The following is a 17,740-nucleotide window of genomic DNA, read 5'->3' on the forward strand; positions in this document are numbered from 1 at the left end:
CCCTTAGACTCCTATATATAGAAAGGAGGTCTTGTCATTTGTATTATCCAAGAATTGTTCATTTGTGTAATGTAAAGGAGGTTTCCTCCTCGAAGAGGCTAAATTCTAAGGCGTTTATCTCTCTTTTCTATCTTTTTGTGAGCTTGTTTCATAACATTTGGTATCAGAGCTTTTGATTCTAGGGTTTCACTGCTCCAAATAGGTCATCATGGAATTTTCGCTATAACTTTTTTCTGTGACATTTCAGAATTTAAAAAAAAAAAAACCATTTGAGATGAAATCGTGTTGAACCTTGAGTCCGAATTTCAGATCTTGTCTCACTATATTTGCGGAGATATGATGTGAGGAAGTTAGGCTTTTTGCAAGCTCCTAAATTTCATCTAAAATAGGTCATTGTGGAATTCCCACTATACCATTTTCACTACGAAGTTTCAAAAGCTAAAAAAAACCCATTTGAGAAGAAATCAGTCTAAATTGCAGGTTTGAATTTCAGATCTTTTCTCGCTATATTTTCAGATATATGATCTGAGGAAGTTAAGGTTTTGTAGACTCCCAAATTACATCCTAAATAGGTGACCTTGGGAAAATCGTCATAACATTCTCTCTGAGCATCAAATTGAAATTTCGTAAGAAGTTACAAAAAGAGAATAGAATTTATTTGGTTTGGGTATAATTTTTAGAATCTAAGGTTGAAACAGTGACACGTGGCACATCACACAAGTTCACTCTACTAAACTATTCTATAATTAGGTAATCGCGGGAGATTGGGAATAAATCCTTCTTCGGGAATCCAATTGTGATCAGACTTGCAGAGTTAGAAAGAGAACTCAGAGGGATATTACAGGCCAAATTTTTAGACCTTAAAGATCCGAAATTACAGAGTTACAATCGTTTCAAGATCGAGCTCCTAAAATCAAGAAAAAGCCAGAAGAAGAAGTTTGATGGGAAGGATCCGATAAATTGGATATTATAGATGGAGAAATATTTTGATCTACATGGTGTACCATTGTTACAAAAGGTACAAATTAGATCTAATTATTTAGAACTAAATCAATTTTTATGGTATAAAGGGCTTTCTTCTAGTAATCCACTTGTTGCGTGGTCAATTTTCACGGAGGAAATGATAGCACATTATGAAGATACAAAGAGAAACACCTTCTTTAGCCAATTGATAAATCTCAAAAAAAAGTGTTCAATGGCAGAGAACATTGAGGACTTTCAAAAATTTAATATAAGGGAAAATGATATTCCAGAGAAGCAGAGGATTGATGTCCCCATAGGGACTTCAAAGGATAACATTCAACATGATGTTCATCTTTGGGAAACTGATTCATTAGAGAAGACATTCAGGTTGGAAATAAAAATTGAAAGCAAAATTATGAAAACAAGGAATCCCACCACTCACGACTATAATTATGGAAGTGTTTTTTCTCCTAGCCTTCCACAACCTACAAGGTTTACACCACAACAATTGGAAGAAAAAGAGAGAAATGGCTTTGTTACAATTGTGATAACAAATACACTAAAGGTCATAAGAGTGTTGAGAAGAAATTATTTTACATAGATTATGAAGAGGAGGAAGAAAATGATCAAGAAACATCAAAAGAATAGGACATACACCAGGAACCCACCCTAGAGAAAGAAGAAATGAATCTGAACATATCTTGTAAAGCATTGGAAAGAATTACCACTTCTCAAACTCTCAAGATAGAAGGACATATTGTTGGGTTTTGAAAATGTCATTCATTTCCATTACACTTTCACTATTATGTCCATTATATTACCTCAATTTCACCTCCATTTCACTACTATGTCACCACATTCATCCCACTTTCATTATCATTGGAACACATTTATGTTTTTCCAAAGTTTATTAGTTCTAAGCCTTTTTAAGTGAATTTGTGGTTAAAAATTAGAAAATAATGTGTATATGCTTATACCTAACAAGTAGGTTGAGATTGTTGACATGTGTAGGTCAAAAGGAGGCTTCTAGAAGACCTTTATGTGGCACCCTAAGGCCAAATTCGAATTTGAGTAGAGAGAATCATGAGATCATGAGGATATGTGTCACATCTTCTAATTGTATTGAAACTCTAAGAAGACGTGTCTTATTAGTTCCTATTTTGATTAGGACTCTAGAGGTAAAAGGAGAGATTCATGGACTCTCATTAATGAGATGGCTTCTCATCTTTTTGTATAAATAGGAGATCTCTCTCCTTCATTTGTTAGCTTAGCTTGGCTTTTTGGTAGCTCTTTAACATGGAACTTGTAGTTCTTCTTTGATGGCTTTGGAAAGCTTTAGAGAGCTTTGTTGTACTTTGTAATTTTGAAGAATTTGAATAAAGCTTTGATGTTCTCAACATGGAAGGAGATGTGAAGTAGATGTCATGGAGCACATTAGAATGTAAGGCAGAGTAGATTTTATTTTGTAGTTTTGCTTTGATTTCATTCGTGTATGTCATTTTATTGCTTTCAAATTTGATAGTTTAGATTTTCCATTCATGCAATTTTAATTCATACAAGTGTGTTCAACCAGTTGATTGTAGATTAGTTTTTCTTTACATGTTTTCGCATCAAGTGGTGATCTGAGATTTGAGATTTGCTTCTCTGTTGAACTTTTTAGCTTTTAAATTTCAGTCGTTATGCTTTGATTTTAGTGAGATTTGTTTGCTGCTATTAGCTAGTTTAGATATCAAGTTCTTCATGTTATTTGACGTTATCTCCGGTGCCATGGCTTAACCCGAGAAGTTAATTGGCGAGCTATTGGATTATAAGTGAAGTAATTTGATTTTTCTTTCATTAATCTGCAAGTAGGTAATTTAGATATCAATTCTTCATGTTATTTGACATTATCTCCGGTGCCATGGCTTAACCCGAGAAGTTAATTGGTGAGCTATCGGATTATAAGTGAAGTAATTTGATTTTGCTTTCATTAATCTGCAAGTAGGTAATTTAGATATCAATTTTTCATGTTATTTGACGTTATCTCCGGTGCCATGGCTTAACCCGAGAAGTTAATTGGCGAGCTATCAGATTATAAGTGAAGTAATTTGATTTTGGTTTCATTAGTCTGCAATTTTTGGTTTTGAGTGCAGTAGTTTAGATTTTATTTTTGTACTTAGACGGACAACAAAGACAGTGACCTCATGTTCAATACTTCATCTTTTGCTTGATTTAAGTAGTTGCATATTTACACTTTTGTTCAAGTTCTGATTTTATCAATAGTATGTTTTGAGATCTTTGAAGTGCTAAGTTTGGAAATCACCATAAGAGGCATAACCTTGTCTTCAATTCTACATCCATATTTGATCTTTAAAAGTATTCTTAAAACCTTAGACCAGGATTTCCATTTGCATTAAACACTTTAGGAGACCAACAAAAACAAAACCCCAAAAAAACATAAACTATAAAACAATGACGTAAGAAAAAAGGTTAACTAAGCATATATGGTAGAGCACACTTCATCAGTTTACGATACTCGGATTGATAATTTATGTAGAGCAATTTAAGACGTTAAATTGACTAGACATTTTGGTGCCGTTGTCAGGGAAATGTAATTAGGAGACCTTATTTCTTACGTCTAAAAGAAAAAATAAAAAAAATTTAATAATTCTTGAGTATGCTCTCCTCCTACACTTTGTGTGATCTGGAGGATCAGAAAAATATTTTTTATGTTTAAAAAAAAAAATGGACAAAATAAACTTCGTCATTTCATTTGATTCAAAAAAAAAAATAATAAAAACAAAAATGAAAAATAAAAATAAAGAATAAAAATCCAACTGCTTTGATAGGTTCAGCTGTCCAAGATTGATTGGTTATGGTTTGTAGTGATCCTCAAAACACTGTGTTCTGTTTTAATAAGATTTTGCGACTTAGCTATGGAATGCAGCCTGATTCCACAACTAACTGTGAATTCCGCAGCTAATTCCAAGTTTTAGCAGGTTATAGGCATCCAATGAAGAAACCGAACAAATGGGCATCTCTGGAATTGTCCTGACATGGATCCTATCCTAGTCACCCAACCCAAATTAATAAAAAATCAGCTTAAGACTTCAGTCAAAGCCCTGTTTTTAGTATAATTTATTTGAAGTCTTTGCTCCCTGAAATTGAAAATCATTAATCATTTTTATAAAATTTCACAATTTTAGAGAAAAAAAGGAAAACAATCTATGTCTATCTTGAATCCTAGTTTTCACTATGGCCTCAGTAGAAAAATCTACATTCCTGTATGAGCTTTGGCCTTGAAATAAACCTGCAATATGAACGCAGAACAGGTTAAAAAGTTGTCTCAGTTGTTTTGACTGGTACCTGCTCAAAACTACCGTGGTCCAAAAGATAGTAGGCCTAGGAAACTTATTTGTGATAATGTTAGGGCACCAAGACATGTACCATTTGTTGATCATATTCCCCAAGTTCCATTATATCGACCTGACACAGTATTGCCTTAGCATGCACCATTGCTTGATGCTTATGCTTTGCAAGCATCAGATCTGTATTCTTTTGTGTATCAGAGGCAAACCTTACTATGAGGAATGGGCTGTGATTATCGTGGGGTAGATCCAGGGCTTGAATATTTACACTGTCGGAGAATAAGAGAACGTGTTTTTAGAGCAGAATTATCTCAGTGAGATTAACAGGCCTTATGTGCCAAGAGAGGCTGACTACGCTGATGTTGCCCTTTGTAGAGCTGACTTCACACCTCCTAGATGTTCATATCCTTCACTCTTAAATTCATCTTTAGTGCTAGGGTCATATTCACTGTATCGGTACTGATTCGAAACTTTACAGCCGAATGCAGTGATTTAGGAAAAAACGCAAAACAGAAAAAACGTCAAACTTCAACTACACAAACCAGCCAAACAAAGATGAATTTGGGAAAAATAAAACATGGGTTTTTTCAGAAATAGGGTCAATTAAATAACCCAAAAATCGTTTTAATAAATTCGCGGCAATTGGGGAGAATTTCTCGGTTCTCTGAAGCCTCTTTTTGCATGCCACGTGAAGAAAAACAAATTTAAATTAATGAACAGTCTGTTGTTTTAACTCGGCATGCTTGGAGAGGGAAAATTCAATTTGGGAACTTATTGTGTGCTGGCATTCAATCTTGTTTACGCCACGCCTCTTGTCTTTAATGTCTAACGATCTCCGTGACGTGTACTTCAGTTTAACAGCAAGATACATGACGTATCCCAATTGAGTACGACTCTTCCAAACTGATCTGTCATTTTCAATCGAACTTCACTACTCCACCTGTTTAAACAACTATTCCTATGTTCTTTTCGTAGAATGCTCGACACTTTACTCGGATGGATTTCATTATTTTCATAGTCACACGCCTTGCATGATTCATAGAGATTTGAATTGCAGCAACATTCTCGTGAATGGAAATACTGGCATTCTTAAGATTGGGGATCTGGGTCTTGCTGCTACCCTGGAAAAAGATCATGCTGCACACACTATTATTGGTACACCAGAATTCATGGCACCAGAATTGTATGAAGAGGATTATAATGAGCTTGTCGATGTTTATTCCTTTGGCATGTGCTTGCTGGAGATGGTTACTCTGGAGATTCCTTATAGTGAGTGCGGTAGCGTTGTTCAAATTTATAAGAAGGTGAGTTCTAGTCTAAGGCCTGCGGCATTGGAAACGGTTACCAATCAAGAAATAAGGCAATTTATTGAAAAATGTATGACAGTTGCATCGGCAAGGCCTTCTACAACAGCACTTCTCAATGACCCATTTCTCATAGATGTAGAGTCGAGTAGGTAGTGCACATGCATGTTAGACTTCCTAATTATTTTAAGGTTGACTTAGGTGTTTCTGTGACAGCATGCATAGGAATTGTTGGTGACAAATGCTAGAAAAAAAATATGAGCAACACAAGAGTTTGTACTTTGATATTCCATTTCCATCGCTGAAACTATTTTGCTTCATATGCCACTACTGTTTACAGAGTTCCTACACGTAGAGAATGAAGAAAATTAAAAAAAAAAAAAAACATAAAAACTCATGAATAATTGGTCTTGTGCACCAGCTATGATCTTAGTCTCTCTCTCCCCCTGGTACTTGGTTGCATAAAATCTCTTTTCCAATAACTTAAATCAGAAAACTGATGGTTGGTTGCCTTTTAGCTGTGGAATGCAGCTCTGTTCCGCAGCTAACTAATAATTCTGCAGCCATTTTCATACTTCTATAGGTTATAGGTGTCAAGAGACGAAACGAACCACATGGGTAGCTTGAATAATGTCAATACATGGATGGTGACGTATCCATTTGATCCAAGTCGATGAAAAGACCCGGATCAAAGGGAAGTCAAGGTGTGTGTTATCACCAAGTCGCCACATGTCAAGAAAAAAATAATTTTGATTTAATGAAATGAATAAGTTATTTGCTCACTTTTCTAAAGGTATTGATTAATTTTGGACTGATGATGAAAAATGAATGGCTAACTTTTTATTCAATATTTTTAGCTACAGATATTGCACATATTCCTTAGCTAAAGTCATTCCCCAGCTAAAGCCATTCTGTAGCTAAAAAAATCTCATTGTTCAAATGAGCTTAACTTTCTCATACAAAATCAGATTTTGATGATTCAAGTGTCATTAGAGAGATCTCAACAAAATCTACACAATGGAAATCCATCATTAGAGTTTAAAATGGTAAATAATGAAATAAATTGCTGAAAAGAAGCAACATCAACTTGAGGTGCGCCCACTAATTCCAAAGCAGGTATAAATTCTTTTGATTTTTCCTTTGAGAACTTGTTTCATTAATACAAATTCTTAGTTTTGTGTGTAAATATCATAACTAGAGAGATTGATCACCTCTCTCCTTTGAACGATAAATAATGAAATAAATTGTTGAAAAGAAGCAACATCAACTTGAGGCACTAATTCCAAAGAAGGTATAAATTCTTTTGATTTTTCCTTTGAGAACTTGTTTCATTAATACAAATTCTTAGTTTCGTGTGTAAATATCATAACTAGAGAGATTAATCACCTCTCTCCTTTGATAATCTTACATTCCATTGCAGAAGAAGTATTAATTTTTTTGCAGGTTCCAGGAGGAAGGACAAATGACTACAAGAGAATGGTGTCTCTCTAAGAGACCAATTTGTTTCATAAGAGGATGATCAGCAACAAAGAGGAAATATGCTGATGCAAAATCAGATCCAAACCCTTGAAAAACTTGCAGATACTATTGTCTCCATCACATCCATACCTCATAATAAACCATTCATCTCATTTTCCTCCATATTTTCCATTTACATTCACATACACTTTCCATCTCTTTTTTTCCATTCATAACCCACAAATAAGAGCAAGAGGCTCATTCACATGCTTATTGTCCATTGCCATTTCTGCTCTCCATTGCCATCTTCCATTTTCATCTTCCCTTTCTTGTCATTTTCATTTTGCAAATAAGCCCTGCTTCAATGTAAATTATTGAGTCCATAGTCCTTTGAGTCTAAGTTCCTTGTAAAGACACCTTGAGGCTTGCATGCCTTAATGGCAAATTCTCATGCTGACAAATAATTGGAATACATTAATGTCCATTGTTCGTCAGATCTTCTAGGTGACTCGACATCAACAAAACTATTCGTACCTAGCAAGATGTGTTTGGGCATCTTGACTCTCATTGTCATCAATGGTGAGAGTTCTCATGTTGACTAGTGGCATCCATTAATGGCCACTAAGTCAACAATTTCCTGCTATGTTCGACATCAGAACATCTTTTCACATAGTAGGAATTGTGCCAATGAGTTTTGAAGACATGTAGACTATTATTTTCAGCATTTTGGAGCAAATTCAGCAAGTTTTAGTAGAAGCAATAAAAAGTCATCTTAACTCTTTATCCATGACTCTTCTTGTTTAGCCACTTGAAGAAGAATATGATCAGAATTTTGCAGCCACTACACATATAACTCATCCATTCCAAAGAGTAAGTTAAGGTATGTCATTTTCTAACTTTTGACCATAGAATTCATAAAAAGATAGAATGATAATTGTTGGAAAAACATTTCTCTTTCTCATTTCATAAAATTTCCAATACCATCAGTTGGGGGGAAAATACATTCATATTCATATCTTGCTATGTCCATATCATATTCAGGAGCCCACATATTTCCAACATATATTAATTATTACATTGTTATTATGAGCATACAATGGCTTTTCAAAAAGTGCTTAAAGGATAAATTGGATACAAACAAAATCATGGTTGTCACACAAGAACCAACCATTATGCAATCCAATAAAGATATACTTTGCAACAATAATCAAAATATCATTATGCAAAGTTCAAAGATCAAAATAGAATGCAACAACAAAAAATAGTTGTAACACAAGAACCAACCATGTTGCAATTCAAGTAAAACACTTTGTAGAAATATGAAGTTATCAAATGATATTATGCAAAATTAAGCCAAAGCTCAAGGATCAAAAGAATTAATGTAATATATATTGCATGAGGATATGCAATAGCTTTAGTTGGAGGGTATGTTGGGTCTTGAAAATGTCATTCATTTCCATTACACTTTCACTATTATGTCCATTATATCACCTCCATTTCACTATTATGTCACCACATTCATCCCACTTTCATTATCATTGGGCCACATTTATGTTTTTCAAAACTTTATTAATTCTAAGCCTTTTTAAGTGAATTTGTGGTTAAAAATTAGAGAATAATGTGCATATGCTTATACCTAACAAGTGGGTTGAGATTGTTGACATGTGTAGGTCAAAAGGAGGCTTCTAGAAGACCTTTATGTGACACCCTAAGACATGTGTCTTATCAGTTCCTATTTTGATTAGGACTCTAGAGGTAAATGGAGAGATTCTTGGACTCTCATTAATGAGATGGCTTCTCATCTTTTTGTATAAATAGGAGATCTCTCTCCTTCATTTGTTAGCTTAGCTTGGCTTTTTGATAGCTCTTTAACTTGGAGCTTGTAGTTCTTCTTTGATGGCTTTGGAAAGCTTTAGAGAGCTTTGTTGTACTTTGTAATTTTGAAGAATTTGAATAAAGCTTTGATGTTCTCAACATGGAAGGAGATGTGAAGTAGATGTCACGGAGCACATCAGAATGTAAAGTAGAGTAGAGTTTATTTTGTAGTTTTTCTTTGATTTCATTCATGTATGTCATTTTATTGCTTCCAAGTTTGATAGTTTAGATTTTCCATTCATGCAAGTGTGTTCAATTGGTTGATTGTAGATTAGTTTTTCTTCACATGTTTTTGCATCAAGTGGTGATCTGAGATTTGAGACTTTCTTCTCTGCTGAACCTTTTAGCTTTTAAATTTCAGTTGTTATGCTTTGATTTTAGTGAGATTTTTTTGCTGCTATTAGCTAGTTTAGATATCAAGTTCTTCATGTTATTTAACATTATCTCCGGTGCCATGGATTAACCCGAGAAGTTAATTGGCGAGCTATTGGATTATAAGTGAAGTAATTTAATTTTGCTTTCATTACTCTGCAAGTAGGTAATTTAGATAGCAATTCTTCATGTTATTTGATGTTATCTCTGGTGTCATGGCTTAACTCGAGAAGTTAATTGGCGAGCTATCAGATTATAAGTGAAGTAATTTGATTTTGCTTTCATTAATCTGCAAGTAGGTAATTTAGATATCAATTCTTCATGTCATTTGATGTTATCTCCCATGCCATGGCTTAACCCGAGAAGTTAATTGGCGAGTTATTAGATTATAAGTGAAGTAATTTTACTTTTCTTTTATTAGTCTGCAATTTTTGGTTTTGAGTGCAGTAGTTTAGATTTTATTTCTGTAATTAGACGGACAACAGAGACATCAATCTCATGTTCAGTACTTTATCTTTTTCTTGATTTAAGTAACTGCATATTTACACTTTTGTTCAAGTTCTGATTTTATCAATAGTATGTTTTGAGATCTTTGAAGTGCTAAGTTTGGAAATCACCATAAGAGGCATAAACCTTGTCTTCAATTCTACATCCATACTTGATCTTTAAAAGTATTCTTAAAATCTTAGACTAAGATTTTCATTTGCATTAAACACTTTAGGAGATCAACAAAAACAAAACCCCAAAACAACATAAACTATAAAACAACGAAGTAAGAAAAAATGTTAACTAAGCACATATGGTGCATCACACTTCATCAGTTTACGATACCCGAATTGATAATTTATGTAGAGCAATTTAAGACGTTAAATTGACTAGACACATATCAAGAAGAAAAAGGTTCAAGAAGTGAAGATCACATCGAGAAAGAAGAAATGAATCCAACCATATCTTGTAATGCATTAAATGGAAATACCACTCCTCAAACTATCTATATAGAAGGACATATCGAGAAGAAAAATGTTCATGAAGTGAAAAATCACATCAAGCATCAAGAAATGAATCCGACCATTTCTTGTAATGCATTGGAAGAAATTACCACTCTTCAAACTATTAAGATAGATGGACATATGAAGAAGAAAAAGGTAATATTGTTGATTGATTCGGGCAGTACCCATAATTTTATTCATTATAAGATAGCCAAGGAATTGAATTACATCCTATATCCAGCACCAGAGTTTCAAGTGATGGTTGCAAGTGGAGGAACCATAAATTTCTCTAGAAAGTTCCATAATATCAAGCTATCCATTGGAGAATATGAATTGAATATCCCAATTCTTTCGATTCCAATGGGTGGTGATGATGTTTTACTAGGAGTCCAATGGCTACAATCTTTGGGTACGATAGCTTTTAATTTTCAAGAAATTTTCTTAAATTTTTTTTGGGAAGGAAAGGAATTTGAATTGAGGGGTATCAAAGGGAAACTGGGAAAGATAATCAACTTTAACATCATAACAAAGCTTCTAAATAAAGAACAATAGGGCGTAATTGCACAATTATGTTCACTAGAAGATCCCACATCGAAATCATGTATTTCTCCAGATCTCCAAAACGTTTTGGACAATCATTCCAAGGTATTTGAGACTCCCAAAGGCCTCCCACCTATTCGTGATCATGATCATGATATTCATTTGATTCGAGGAAGTGTTTCTCCAAACATCAAGCCTTACAGATATCCATATGCCCAAAAGAGTGGGAACTTATTCAAAAGTTGCAGAAGATCCAAGTTCAAACAGTATTGCGAGAACTTGACAAAGACAGAAAAATCATATTGGAACCTGAAGTAGTCACAAAACTGAGAAATCAACAGCTACGAAATAGATCAATTTCAGAGTATCTCATCAAGTGGAAGAACTTGCCTGCTGAAGATTCCACATGGGAGGACAAGAATTTTATACAGAAGCATCAAGAACTACTCAAGTGTTGTGGACAACACTTTTTGAAGAAGAGAGGCATGTTAGGTCCCTATAGTACTAGTGTAACCCCTTATTGTTATTAGTACAACCCCCTTATTATATTATTGTGCCCATGTAGTCCCCATATTGTTATTATTGTGCCCCATAGAAGCCCAGTATTGTTATTATTGTGCTCCATAAAAGCCCACTATTGTTATTATTGTGCCCTTACATTATTATTGTTAAGTTGTCTCTGATTATATTATGACCCCTTAGGCTCCAACATATAGAAAGGAGGTTTTTTCATTTGTATCATCCAAGAATTGTTCATTTGTGTAATTTAAATGAGGTTGTCCCCTCAAATAATATGAATTCTAAGGCGTTTATCTTTCTTTTCTATCTTTTTGTGAGCTGGTTTCATAACAATAAATCAAGTATATGGATATTGTGCATAAGTTGCATCAGGGTGCTAGTACAGGTACACATGATATTACGGGTACATGTGCAGGTAAAGGTACATGTAGTGGTACAGTTACAGGTGGCAGTAAAGGTACATGCATAGGTATAGGTGCAAGTGCGCAGGGTATGGATTATTGTCTTACAACGGATGGATTGGATAACAACAACCTCAAGAAGGTGATCTTGATAGAGTTTCATACAAAACCCTCTTCAAGTCACCTAGGTTATCAGAAGACATTGACTGCAGTGAAGAAATTTTATTATTGCTCGAATCTAAAGAGGGATGTGGAAGACTTTGTGGCTAGGTGTTTTGATTATCAGTGTGTGAAGGTAGAGTGTAAACATCTAGGTGGATTGCTACAATGGATCGCGATTCCAAGGTGGAAATGGGAGGTTATTTCCATTTTCTTCATTACAGGGTTGTCAAAGACAATGAGGTAGCATGATTCCATCATGGTTGTTGTGGACAGGTTAACAAAGGTTACACACTTCATTCCCGTGAAGTCTACATTCTCAGGTAGCAATGTGGCGCAGATATTCATCAGAGATTTGGTTAGATTGCATGGGGTTCCAAAGAAGAGTGTGTTAGACAGGGATGCGAAGTTCACTTCCAAGTTTTGGAAGGAATTATTTGTAGGTTTGGGCACATAGTTGGCCTTTAGCACAACTTATTGTCCGCAGATAGATGGAGAGACAGAGAGGGTCGACAGGATATTGGAGGACATGTTGAGGATGTATGTGATGCATCAGTAGCATAAGTGGGAAGAGTATCTTCCCTTAGTAGAGTTCACATAAAACAATGGTTATTAGGAGTCTTTGAGGATGAGTCCTTTTGAGGCATTGTATAGGAAGAGTTATAATAATCCCATCGGTTGGAGTGATCTAGTTAATAGGGTGTTGATTGGACCAGAGATGTTGGCAGACATGGAACATAAAATGCAGGTTATAAAGAAAAATATAAAGCCGACAAAAGATAGGTAGAAAATCTATGCAGACTAGAAAATGTTTTTCAAGGAGTTCCATGTTGGGGAACAGGTGTACATGTGCATCAAACCTGAGAAGAACTCCTTACGAATTGGATCATGTGTTAAGTTGGCACCATGGTTTTGTGGATCCTTCGGTGTCATTAATAGGATTGGTCTAGTAGCCTATCGACTTGCAGTGCCTTTGAGAGTGAAATTCCATGATGTTTCCCATGTATCATTGCTTAAGAAGTATGTTAAGGATGCTCATCATGTGATTGATTGGTCTGTATTGCAGGTGGAACCAGATGGAGAATTCCAGCAGAAGCCTCAATGTATATTGCAGAAAAAGGTGCTCATGCTCTGGAATCGAGCAATTGAGCAAGTTAAAGTGCAGTGGAAGCACTTTCGGCCTGATGAAGCTACATGGGAGATGGCGTATTAGATTTGGGCTATGTATCCTTCCTTGTTTTCTGGTTGAGACAAAGTAATTTTGGTATATGTCTTGGTATATGTTTGTATATGTGTTGGTGATGTTGTTATATGTAAATATGTATATGGATGTAAATACCACCATGAGCTATGTTATAAAGCACCAATAAGTGGTACGGATGTTATTATGTTGTTATGACTTATTTATTTATTTATTTATTCAGCCGGCCGATCATTGTAAATATTGCATTGAGCTATGTTATAAAGGTGCATGGGCAATATGTTTGTTTTTCAGCAGTTTTCCTGAGGTTTTGGTGTGTTATAACACCGAGGACAGTGTTCCCCAAGGGGGAGGGTTCTGTAATATCCTTAGTGAAAATTTCATGTAATAAAAGTTAATAAAAGCACAAATAATAACCACGGTTGATGGGACACTTATTCCAAGATGAATGTTGGGAAAGACATCTTAGGGGGTGTTCATTTGGATTTTTATGGCTAAGGAAATTGGCAAAGGCAATGGATAAGACTTTGGAAAGGAAAAATGGAATTTTTGGCACATTTATTATGAAAATAATGGAAATTAGGAGAAAAGGGAGGTGAAAGGTCACAGGTTGCATGTGAGGAGTAAATTGAAGGAAAATAATGGAAACTGAAGAAAATAGAGGCCTCATTAATAAAAAGGCTTCTGAGGATTAGTTGGTAACATTTTTTCAGTTGAGTTTTGGAGCTCTCTCATTATTATCTCTCTCTCTCTCACTCTTGGACACTTAGATTTTTTTTGCAGCATTTTGGCATTAGAGCAAGAAAGGAAAATAAGTCAAGAGGAAGAAAATATCAAGCAGGGAAAGGCAAGATCAAGTAGCTACAACAAGATTCATAGCAGGTATCGATTTTCATGTATATTTTCTTTTCTAGATTTGGCATGCATGGTATTGCATGTGGTTCTTTTGTTGTTATGGCATGGGTTTTGCTAGGTGTAATAGTGTTTTTAGCCTAGCCTTGCCATTTCTGGATAGCCATGGTGTGATGGGGTTCTCATGTTTTGGTTGAGCTAGATTTCTGGATGGATTCGAAGCTGAGTGGGGTGGATCTCCGAATGATAGAGAACATGGCCTAGTTGTCCCTGAACTGGACTATGGATCATGGTGAAATGACTAGACTAGTGACCCCTGAGCCAGACTGTGGGTTGCGGTACGCCAGAGTTGTGTTGCCTCGGTGGGCATAGGAATTATTGCTAGTGAATGGCAGGATATATGATAAAGCCAAAAGGTGGTTTGCTCTCCATTGTGCCTAGTAATCTCGGGTTTTGGATATGTAGTAAATCCTAGAGAGTAGGTCTTGGTTTAGGGCCTAGTGATCCAGTTTGGATTGCGATAAAGCCTGAGAGACTAGGAGATAGGAAAATTCCTAACGTGTAGGTGGAGAAATCCGGTGGAATCCATGCTTGTTTGTGTATGAAAATGTTCCATTGTTTTATCCTCTAAGTACACCCAAAATCAAAATGAATATTTCATCTTTGCATATGCCATAGTCACCTAATAAATAATTGACATCAACTTATTTTCCATTAAACAAGGTCATTGTTAGTCCATAGGGTTCCCCATATTAATTGCAATTTTTTTATACTCTCCAGATAATTTACAGAGTTCACCCACAAGATTAAGGTCTTCCACAGGAGATACATGACCATGATTTAAATCTTGTTTTCATATTAATATCACCTTGAAAATGGGCACCACAATAATTTTTGGGTTGATAAGATTTTGTTAGACACTTTCCATGTAGGTTTTGTTGTCAAAAATTTGAGTGAGAGAAAAATTAAAACTCACCACTTTAAAATTTTACCTCATAATTCCCCTCTAAATTCATGGTATAACTCACCTAGAAGCATGACCTTCTAAATGAAACCATACTCAATATATTCTCCCCTAATACACAATACAGTTGAGGACATGGCAAATCGAACTACAATTCCATTTTAGCACCCATCTCTACTATCATAGCTCCCCTTTTGTCATATGTAGGCATTTGTATGAACCACTTATTAGTCCCTGTCGTGCAGTACTATAATGATTGCTCGGTCGTTCAACGACAGTTAAACCATTGTTTGACCAATTTTTTTCTTACTTATCACAATTTAACCAAAGTTTAAAAAGTTGTATGTTGAGAATAGTCATTCAATAAATTTTTAACCTAAGTTTGAGTTTCAAGGTCTTATTGCAGGCCAAGATATATAAATCATTAAAAGTTAGGATATAAGTTTCAATATCATTGAATTTCACTAAAACTTTGAAGTAATGTTAGTTTGGAGTTAGCATTACTCCAAGGCATTTAGTTCTTTTGGCATCATAATACATTTACATTTCTCAAATAGATTTATACATGCACAACTGCCACCACTGCTTTTTGTCAACAACTGCTTTTGTCCACCTGCAACAACTGTCGTAAACTTGCTGGTCTTTTCACTGGTGTCAACCAACCTTTCTTGGTGAGTAATGTTGTTGAGATATCACCGCACCAGTAGAAAGATCTCATTTCCCTTCAATTCTTGAATACAAGTGTGGAAAACTCCTTTAGTAAAGTCCTTCAAGTCCTTCAGCTTCCTAAGGAATTCCAAGGCAAATATGAGGTCAATCCTTCTAAACAAACAACATGTAAGTAATTCAAACAGATCAAACAACTATGCATACAAATTTCACTCTGTAACTCTATTTATTTGCAAATTTTTACTCTAATGAATGCAAATTTTCATATCTTTGCATATCTCTGCATAAATAGCCCTATGCATTTGTATTGCATTGAGGTTGTTCTTTCTTGAAAATTTAGCATGTCCCTCTAGCCAAGAGGGAAATATATAGAACTATATAACTATCTGACCAAAATATGTAAGGAAAAATTGAAAGAGTTCTTAAGTAAATAACAAAAAAGAAAACCACAATAAAAGTGAATTATATAAAGAATCATATTACTTTTTAATTTTTTTTATAAGGAAAGAGGGTTTGCAAATATATGATATATATATATATATATATATATATATATATATATATATATATATATATATATATACATTGTTGCAATAATCTAATTGTAAAAAAAGCAGATTTATTTTTTTGCTTATGCCAATTCCAAAGGTTGACAAAAATCCCCTTCGGTTTTTACACAGACAGACTCGTCAAATGTTCAAGATTTGTCAAATAGCTTCATGAATTTTGTTACGGTTCTAGAATGGTAAATTGCATACAAACTTGGCTTATATACAATTAGACTCGCCAAATGTTCAAACTTTGTCAAATAACTCCATGAAGAATCATTTTACACTTCTATAATGGTGAATTGCATACAAACTTGGTTTATATGGGTCTGTGTTATTAACCCAAAAACACAACGAAAACTACAATACCCAATTTCAATTTTTGAAATCCATATTGAGGTGCTCTGTACACCAAACTTGCTTCAAACATAAAACTTCCATATTCATTATAGAATTAAGAATTCTATGAAACTTACCTGAAATCCCAGGCAGTGGGAAAGACCTTAGTCTTGCGAGTCCTTCGTCGAGGATTGTTGGCTTTCCGAAAAGAGAGGCATATCGCAGGTAGGATTGTTGGCTTTCTGAAAAGAGAGGCATATCACAACGCCCAAGCCCAAATCTAACCTTATAGTACTGCCTCCCTCCTTGGATGTGCCTCTACTCTTTTTCAGATCCAAAAGCAGAGCCAATACCTAGCTTATAAAGACACAATACTTGGATACCACCCCATTAGCACTCAACAGGCATGAGCATCAGTTGTCATGCGATCGAGATTAAGGAGGGGGCACATTATCTGATCTAAATTAGAACCCATCCAAGAGATGAGGAGTTGGCCTTCTATAGTATATACATGTATAGAATATGATTTTATTTTGGGTTCACAAGCTTGGGGTTTAAACATGGCTTTGTATTCTGTGTTTATTAGGCACACATGTTCTTACCATGGCTGGGGATTTCCACATCAATCGTCACAACAACGACATGAAGATGGAAGTCCATCAATTTAATTCACCTCTATGATATGAAGAGAAAGTAGAACCTACTTATACGGGCCTCGGAAACTTGATTAGGGGAAAACTTACTGCAAGATAACAAAAAAAATGAATTCTAAAGGTCCACTTGATAAATAATTGGCTTGAGGACCTACAATTCCTATATTGAGGAGCGTATAGAAAAGGCAGAGCCTCCTGCTTCTGCTTCTCCCTCCCTGTTTGTACATCTATATGCATATTCCTGAATGTGTTATAACCAAAATAAAGGCACCCAATTGCATCAATGGTCGAGTAATCCATGAAAATACACCAGCCTTTAGCTAGAACATGATGTAGGCTTTCGGGCCTCTTTTGTTGATGCTTAAACTTGTGCTTTGAGCTCTCGACTTGGAACTGAGTGGCGAGGTGATGGCGTTGGATATATCGGCTTTGGAACTGGATATGGAACTACAATTTCATTTGTTGTTTTGTGGAAATAAGTGAGAAACACTCCTAACATCAGTACTCACATACACTGAGAAAGGAGTCTACAGATTGGATCTATTTCTAAATATCTAAAAAGTAGTAATCACGTATTATAACATAAG

General features: G+C 35.1%; 1 pseudogene; it reads left to right on the forward strand.

The window, feature by feature from the left end:
* Window positions 1–5,341: 5,341 nt before the first annotated feature.
* On the forward strand, window positions 5,342–5,770 carry LOC149188573 (putative serine/threonine-protein kinase WNK11 pseudogene; annotated as a pseudogene).
* Window positions 5,771–17,740: the final 11,970 nt, after the last annotated feature.

Source organism: Pinus tabuliformis, chromosome 3_1, assembly GCF_031772625.1.
Source record: "Pinus tabuliformis cultivar Carrire ecotype Pingquan chromosome 3_1, CPIR1, whole genome shotgun sequence".
Taxonomy (NCBI): Eukaryota; Viridiplantae; Streptophyta; class Pinopsida; order Pinales; family Pinaceae; genus Pinus; species Pinus tabuliformis.